Here is a 7,726-nt window from a genome sequence, read left to right as displayed (position 1 = left end):
CACACCTGGCGTCACACCTGCAGGACACCCCCACCACACCGACGCAGGCGCGGTGACCCTTGCCTGAGACACAGGCCCGAGGTCGCGCCCCCCACACCCCAAAAGCGCACGCGCACCTGTCCCCTCGCCCCGCTCCCACGGCCTGGCCGTCCCCGGGTCCACGTTGCCCTCACGGGCTCCGCCCGCCCACTTGGTCACTCCAGTCACTACGTGCACGCTCGGCCGCGGGCGCCTCTCCGTCCCTCACAGTCACACTCGCTGCTCCACGAGAACCGCGGACACGCCGCTGCCACAGCGTCCTCAGAGTCAGACAGCGCGACAGTCCGCGCGCCCAGTCGCGCCGCGCACGCCCGCGGCCCGCACTTCCGGCGCGCACTTCCGCCGGTCAGCGGCGCCTCCTCAGGACTTCGCCTCCCAGAAGGCCCTGCGCACCGCGTGCCTGGACGCGACCTGGCCCGGGGTGAAAGGCCTTCTGGGAAATGGAGTGCACAAGGCGGCGGCTCCGGCGAGAGCGCGCGGGAGCCGCGGGGCGTGGGAACCTGTCGTTAGACACGCGTAGTTTTGTGTGTTCTTTTAAATATACAGCGTAGGCACTGTTTTCTCTCCCTACGCACACGGACGCACATAGATATAAAGCACATAGTTTCGGGATTTGTTTTTTATCCTGCACCTTGTATATCCTTCAGCAGATGTCCCCAAAGAACACGTACATTCTTCCACCCACCCAAGAAACGACGTTGAAACCTAATCCAGTCTATATGCTAATTTCTCCAGTTCTCTCAATAACGTTTAATGTAGCTTTTATCTTTTACTTAAGCACAAATTAAAAACTACGGATTGCACTCTGCTGTCCCATTTCGTGTTGGCTTCAATGGATCCTCGGTTGCTGTTTTTTAAAATGATCTCGACATTTTTCATGTATCCAATTTAGATTTAACCATATAAAGTATAAAAAATCATAATCAGATTTTACTCACTTCTGTTTTCTTCCACTGACCCTGAACATTTCTCCATGTCATTAAACATTAAAAAAAAAAATTAAAGGCTAGTTTTCCATTGTATAAATTTACCACTTCTTTATCCTTCCTTCCCCCCATTTACCTGGAAATTGAGCAACTATAAACACATGAAGCGAACGTCCCTCTATATTCCTTTTTCTGTATGGCCGTGACTCCCCAGTGAATAATAATAATAATAATGAATAATAATAAGAATAATGTGTAGCCCTGTGTGATGCAAAACATCTTCTTTAATTAAGGGATGTTCTTGGTTACATTGTGGGACATGAAAATTCCATCCATATGCAGCAGACCTGTGTGACCTGGTGGGGAAGACTCCAAATGTCCAAGCTGACCTGGGTCAGCCTTCTGTATTCCAGCTACAGTCAGATAATCTCAAGGTGGAATTCAAAAAGTCCTCTCAGCCACCTACCTTTAATGATGGAAATGTAACTAGTGAAGAGTTGAAATGTGGCTAGTGAATGAGGTACTGAATTTCATATTTAATTTTAATTAATTTAAATTATACCTAAATAGTTGTACCATATTGGACAGTGCATTCTGGAATATGTTCACCTTGGATCTTCTTACAAGAGACTGCTTTTCAGACTGGATGCAGATTTCTTCCCAGTTACCACACTTTAGAAACAACTAGAATGCCTCGGAGGATAGGCACAGATACCATCGGAAACGGAGCACTAGGCTGTTGGCCCCAAGTTGTATGTAGGGGGTTCTCATAATTTGGGCTGACTGATACAGGGAATTTAATCAGGTAACTTGGAAATTTATGTGTGCACTACAACCACCTTCCAGGAAACTTTATCTAATCTTACATCTTTGGTGTCATCAAGGAGTTTAAGCTGTTTTACACTCAACTGGTTCCATTAACTGAGCACATACACACATAAGCATAAATAAAACAGGTATGACTAAGACACACAGTGTCTCTACTCATGTGGACATTCTGGTAGGGACAGGCAGACAGTAAACAATGAAACAAATGATCAAACTTACTTTAATTTGAAAGAGTTGAGATTTTAAATTTAAATTTATTTTTTGAACTGGTAATACTTTTGCATGTTTCAAAATTCCAAAAATATAAAAAGATATAGCATGAAAATTATTCCTCATCACTGTCCCAATTCTTCTCCCCAAGGGCAACCAGTATGCTTGTTTACTTTTTACCCTTTCAGAGATTGTGTGTGTGTGTGTATGTATAAGGAAATGCTTCCTCTTTACACAAATGGAAACATACTATACAGTGTTACACCTTGCTTTTTTCCCATTTAATGTATCTTGGAGCTCTTTCTCACATTAGTACAACTGAGCATCCCTAATCCAAAAATATGAAATCCAAAACACTTCTGGTCTCAAGCACTTCAGATAAGGGACACTCAACCTGTATATAAAGTCAGTCTGCATTTTAAGGCTGTGGTCTCCATTCCACCATAAATTACTTAGCCATTTCCCCATGGTGGATAGAGGTTATTTCCCAATTTTTACTTTTAAAATCGATAGCATAATGAAGAAAACCAAGTACAGTCTGTACACATACAAATATATCTGTAGGGTTCATTCCCAGCAGGTTTTGCTGAGACAAAGGTTTATATATTTGTAATTTAGATAGCAACTGATAAACTACCCTCCACAGAACTTGTTACCAATTCATACACCCACCGGAAATGTATAGGAACCCTCCCCTCCCCTCACCACATCCTCATTGAGAAAGCTCAAAGCTGGCAAAATACTGGGTGGAGGGTGCATTGTTACAATCCTCATGAAATTTTAAAAGCTACATGAAATTCATAGAGAAAATCCTCAAAAGACAGTAAGAAGCACGCTACAAGAGAACTAGAAGGGATCCCTCATTTTTTTTTGAGACAGTCTTGCTCTGTCACCCCAGGTAGAGTGCAGTGGCATCATCGCAGCTCACAGCAGCCTCAAACTCCTGGGCTCAAGCGATCCTCCTGCCTCAGCCTCCCAAGTAGCTGGGACTACAGGTCAGGACCACCATGCCCGGCTAATTTTTCTATTTTTTGTAGAGATGGGGTCTTGCTCTTGCTCGGGATGGTCTCAAACTTTTGAACTCAAGTGATCCTCCTGCCTCGGCCTCCCAGATGCTAGGATTACAGGCATGAGCCACCGTGCCTGGCCGGGATCCCAAATTTCTAAATGCAAGTTAACTATACACATATATATGCCTGTGTGTTTATAAGATTTAGTGTACACTATATGTATGTGTATACATACGTATAATTTAAGAAAAAGTTGCAAGGAAAATTAGCAAAATCTCAATGGTAATTGCCATCTAAGGATGGCTGAAGAGGAAACAAATTTTATGTAAGTTTTCATGCTTTTTTTTTTACTTTTGTGCATTTTCTAAGTTTTGCTACAAAGAACTTGCATGACTTTTATAAACAGAAAAAATTATGTATTTTCCCTAGTTACATAATTTCCCCTGAGTTTCTTATCTGTTTCAAAATATCTACAAGGAAACCCGTAGGAACATTATGCCTAGAAAACGTGAATTGAAATGAGAAATGGAAAATACACAAAGATCGCCACCGCTTGTTCCTTCTACTTAATGTGTTTGGCCCCGGTTTACTCGGTGGGGCTGCTACAACCTCAGCCAAGTGCGTTCACGCTGAGAAATATCAAAACACGATCCCTTCAGGATCTGCTGTTTGGGGTCCAAGGTGGAAGGAATGAGGCAATCGCAGGCCTGGCTTCCAGAGCTGCCTAGAACCAAGACGTTATTTGCTGGGCCTTCCTTCCCAGAGCGGAGGAGCACGTCTGTCTGGATTCTCAAGTCTGCACCCCAACTGCTGGTGGGGCAGAAAGGAGGAACGGTCAAGTGGGGCTCTAGTCTCGGGCTATCTGTACACATTCTGGCTGGGCCACTGGGTAGCATGTCGCTTCCCCTCAGGGTGGTGACGGTGGGGATGGAATGAAGTGAGCAGATCAGAGATGTTTCCATGGCAAAATCAATAGCACCTCTGACTCCCCATGGAGCCAGGAAGGAGAGAGGTCAAGGAAGACTAATTTTCTGGCCTTAGTGACGAGATGGCAGGTGGCAATAGCCCCCATGAAAGGGACCAGGAGAGGAAAGACTGGTTTGGATGGGAAAACGAGTTTTGTTTTGGGTATGCTGGTTGGGGGAGCTTATGGCACATCTAGGCGGAGGTGCCCAGAAGCAGACAGCTGCCGTCTGGCCCTGAAGCTCAGAACTCAGAAGCGCCAGACTCTGACTTCGGAGTGAAGAGCACAAAGCCAGGGGGTGGAGGACACCCGGGGAGGCCCTGGAGCACAAGATGGGTACCCAGGTCAACACCCCAGGGACCTCGACATTTAGGAAGGGTGAGGGGAGGATGAGAAGTCCCTGAAGAGTCGGAAGGAGTCCCAGAATGCAAGATGGAGCCTTGCAAGGAGGTCAGCAGGCTCGACGGTCCTGGAGATGGAGACAGACGATGCCGGGAGGTGGCGGCATGCAACCGTGGCCGCGGCGGTTTCTGTGAAGCCTCAGGGGCAGACAGAGGGGCCGAGGTGTGAGCTGGGGCGAAGGAAATGGGGAGCAAAGGTGGTTCTTCCAAGAGACTGAAGGAGAAAGATGGCAAATGCTGCTGCTGCCTATCCATCACCCACTTCCTGAGACCCTTCTCTCCTACCCGTCTGCGTCACGGAGGTTAGAAAGCCAATCCCCCTTGTCATCAGGGTTGGCCCTGTGACCCAGCCCTGACCAGAGACATATGTGGGCATGTGCCAGAGGCTTCTGGAAGAGCCTTTTCTTTGAAACATCACTGGAGAGATGAGTGTGGGCCTGCCCTTCCCCATCTTTTTCCAGTCTTGACTGCAGATGCAATGGCCGGAGCCAATGCAGTCTCCCCGTGACTGTGAGGGAAAGGTTGAGAGAACCACAGAAAACACTGGCTCTGACCTACCTGAGCCACCAAAAAGACAGCCTTCAAAGCCTAACTGGTTTAAGCCACTGTCAGCTGGGTGCTGACAACAAATTCCAGCTCTACCACCTCCTAGCTGTGCAACCTTGGGCTGATTACTTGTTTTAGTTACTACTAACTTTTGTCCTGTGCCTAATTTTCCTGATCTGTAGAATGGTACTACCTCACAGAACTATTATGCAGCACTGTCTGAAGATGCACCTTGTCTTAGCTATACAAAGGGAATATCACCTGCTAAGAATGGAATGGAGGGGGCGCAGGCCAAGGTGAGAACTGACAAGCGAAGTACCTGAGGACCACCCAGAGGAGAAGGGAAGTGCAGAGACACAAACCCAGGCCGTTGACAGGGTTTTGTAGAACCCCTGGAGATGAATCACGACGCTGGCTCTGAGCGTCCTGGGAGCCAGCTCTGCTCTGAGGAAAACTCCCCACATCCAAAGAACGAAAATGACACGGGAAGTTCAGATAACAGTGAGTTCTGATGCTCAACCATTCTGACAGGGTTATCAGAACTGCTGCTGTGTTTCCCCAGAAAGATCACTCTTCCATTCAACTCTATACCCTGCTGAGCCAACATTTCTTCTGCAGTTTATTTTTAGGAAGCAATTTTTACACGTTGAGACGTACTGTGATCAGTTTTCCTTCCTTCCAATTTTTGATGTTGATGGTGTCTAACTTCATCAGGATGCAACTGTAATGGGAATACCCAAGGAAAGGCCTGGTGATGTTCTGCACGGCCGCAGCTATGACCGAGTGTGTCAGTGGAACCGGTATTTGGCTGTAGCTACGGCTTAGGGACAGTCGATGATTTGTTTCGTGTTACGTTAGAAAATAGGCAGGTTTAAATCCTTGGTTTTTACATCCCTTGTGCTATGAGACACCAAGGACCAACACCTTGATGCAGTGTTCTTTCTGTGTCAAGAACAGCATGGACAAAGGTCAGAAACCCTTGCTTTCCTCGGGAGAAAATCTGGAGGAAAGCAGTATGACGGTGAAGGTGGAGCTTCCCACTACGGACACTAAAGTGGTCACGTTAGAATATCCTGCTTCACATAAAAATGGGAATGAAAGTCTGGCTTTTCCTGGCACTAACAGTTGGAAGAAAGGTCTTCCAATGGTCCTCTGGCAGAGGCCCTAGCAAGGTGGCAGAGACGCTCTGAGAACAGCAGGAGTCACACGACCCCATGAGGCCCCTCAGCAGAGTGGAATGGGCAGGCTCGGGGTGGGGACAAAATTTAGGTTATTCTGTTTTTGTTTGCTTCAACGAATACAAGACTAGAAAAGAGTGGGATTAAAGGAGACTTAAGAAAGCAAAGTAACCAAATGTACCGTGTAGATCTTGTTTTGATCATAATTACAGCATAACAAATAGAAAACAAATTTATGAGGCAATCAGGAACAGCTGAACACAAGATATTTGACAATATGTGATGATGTCAATGTAATTCTACTTAAGATTTAACAAAATTAATAATTTTTCCTGTTTCATCACAGACATTAAGTAAAATGAGCACTTTTTTTTCTTTACTGCAGTGCCCGGTGAGGAAAAATACAAAGAACCTTGGGGCCACCGCCCCGATTGGACTCAGGCTTGGCAGCTCTACCCACCGCGGCTTTCGCACCACCACTGCACAGCAGAAAAGGCAAATGATGGCTCAGTACGATTATGAGAATGGTTTTGTCCCTATGGACCAACATGGTTATATAAAAAGTCCTGCCTTTTAGAGATGAAATATGGATGAAATAATATGATTTCTGGGACTGATGTGAAAATAATCCAGTGGCAGGAGAGGGGTGGGGATACCAGTGAAAATATATTATTCATGTTTTAAAATGTCCACAGTAAATGCTAAAAGATTATTCGGAAAAACAAGTAGATTCTCTTCCTTTCTTCCTATGATGAATGCTGCAAGATTTACTAAAAACTCTATCATGTATAAGCTAGCTGATGACACCATTTGTTAAAATCAAACTTGTATTTGTTAGTACAGCCCTGATTAATCAATTTTCAGAGTTTAGAAAACACTGGCTACATTGCTGGGCTGGGTTTATGCCAGGGCTTCTCCACCTTGGTACTGTCGACTTCGGGGGCTAGATAATTCTTTGCTGAGCAGTCCTGGGCACTGCAGGATGCTGAGCAGCATCCCCGGCCTCTGCTCATCGGATGCCAATGGCACCCTTCCCCCAGTCACTTCCAACAAAAACATCTCCAGACATCATCAAATGTTCCCTGGGGGCAAAGGCCACCCAACTGAGAACCTCTGGCTCATTCTGAGGCCATGGTTTTCGGAAGGACTTGTGACACTGCCCTCACCAACCACAGAATGTAGTGAAATTAGATGGGGGCGTCCCCGTCACATGATTCGGAGTTGTGCGTGGCTGAAATGAGGGCAGGAGCCAAGCATATTGCAACGACTACGAAGCGCAAAGCTGGCCCCAGTGGACCGTGGACACAGGTGTGAAACAATCTGTTTGCAGTATAGAAAATCAACTCCACACATAAACACAATTGCTGCATGCTTGGAATTTACAAAGAATTTTCCAGAAATGTGATGACATTTTGTTTTCTTCAAAACTTATCCAACAGTTAGTCACTACATTGTAAAATTAAATCCCATACAGAAGTGTCCATCATGGTACTTCCTGGCTAACACCACACCCTGCACCAGTCCATGAGCAACAGACTATTGCCCCAGGTCTCCTGGTATAACTGGGCCCACACGATGACCAGGTGAGACACCGCACAGACTCGGCACACATTACTCTATCACA

This window comes from Propithecus coquereli, unplaced genomic scaffold (genome assembly GCF_000956105.1).
Source record: "Propithecus coquereli isolate 6110/MARCELLA unplaced genomic scaffold, Pcoq_1.0 Scaffold490, whole genome shotgun sequence".
NCBI classification, from domain to species: Eukaryota; Metazoa; Chordata; class Mammalia; order Primates; family Indriidae; genus Propithecus; species Propithecus coquereli.
Note: the sequence above shows the minus strand (reverse complement) of the source record.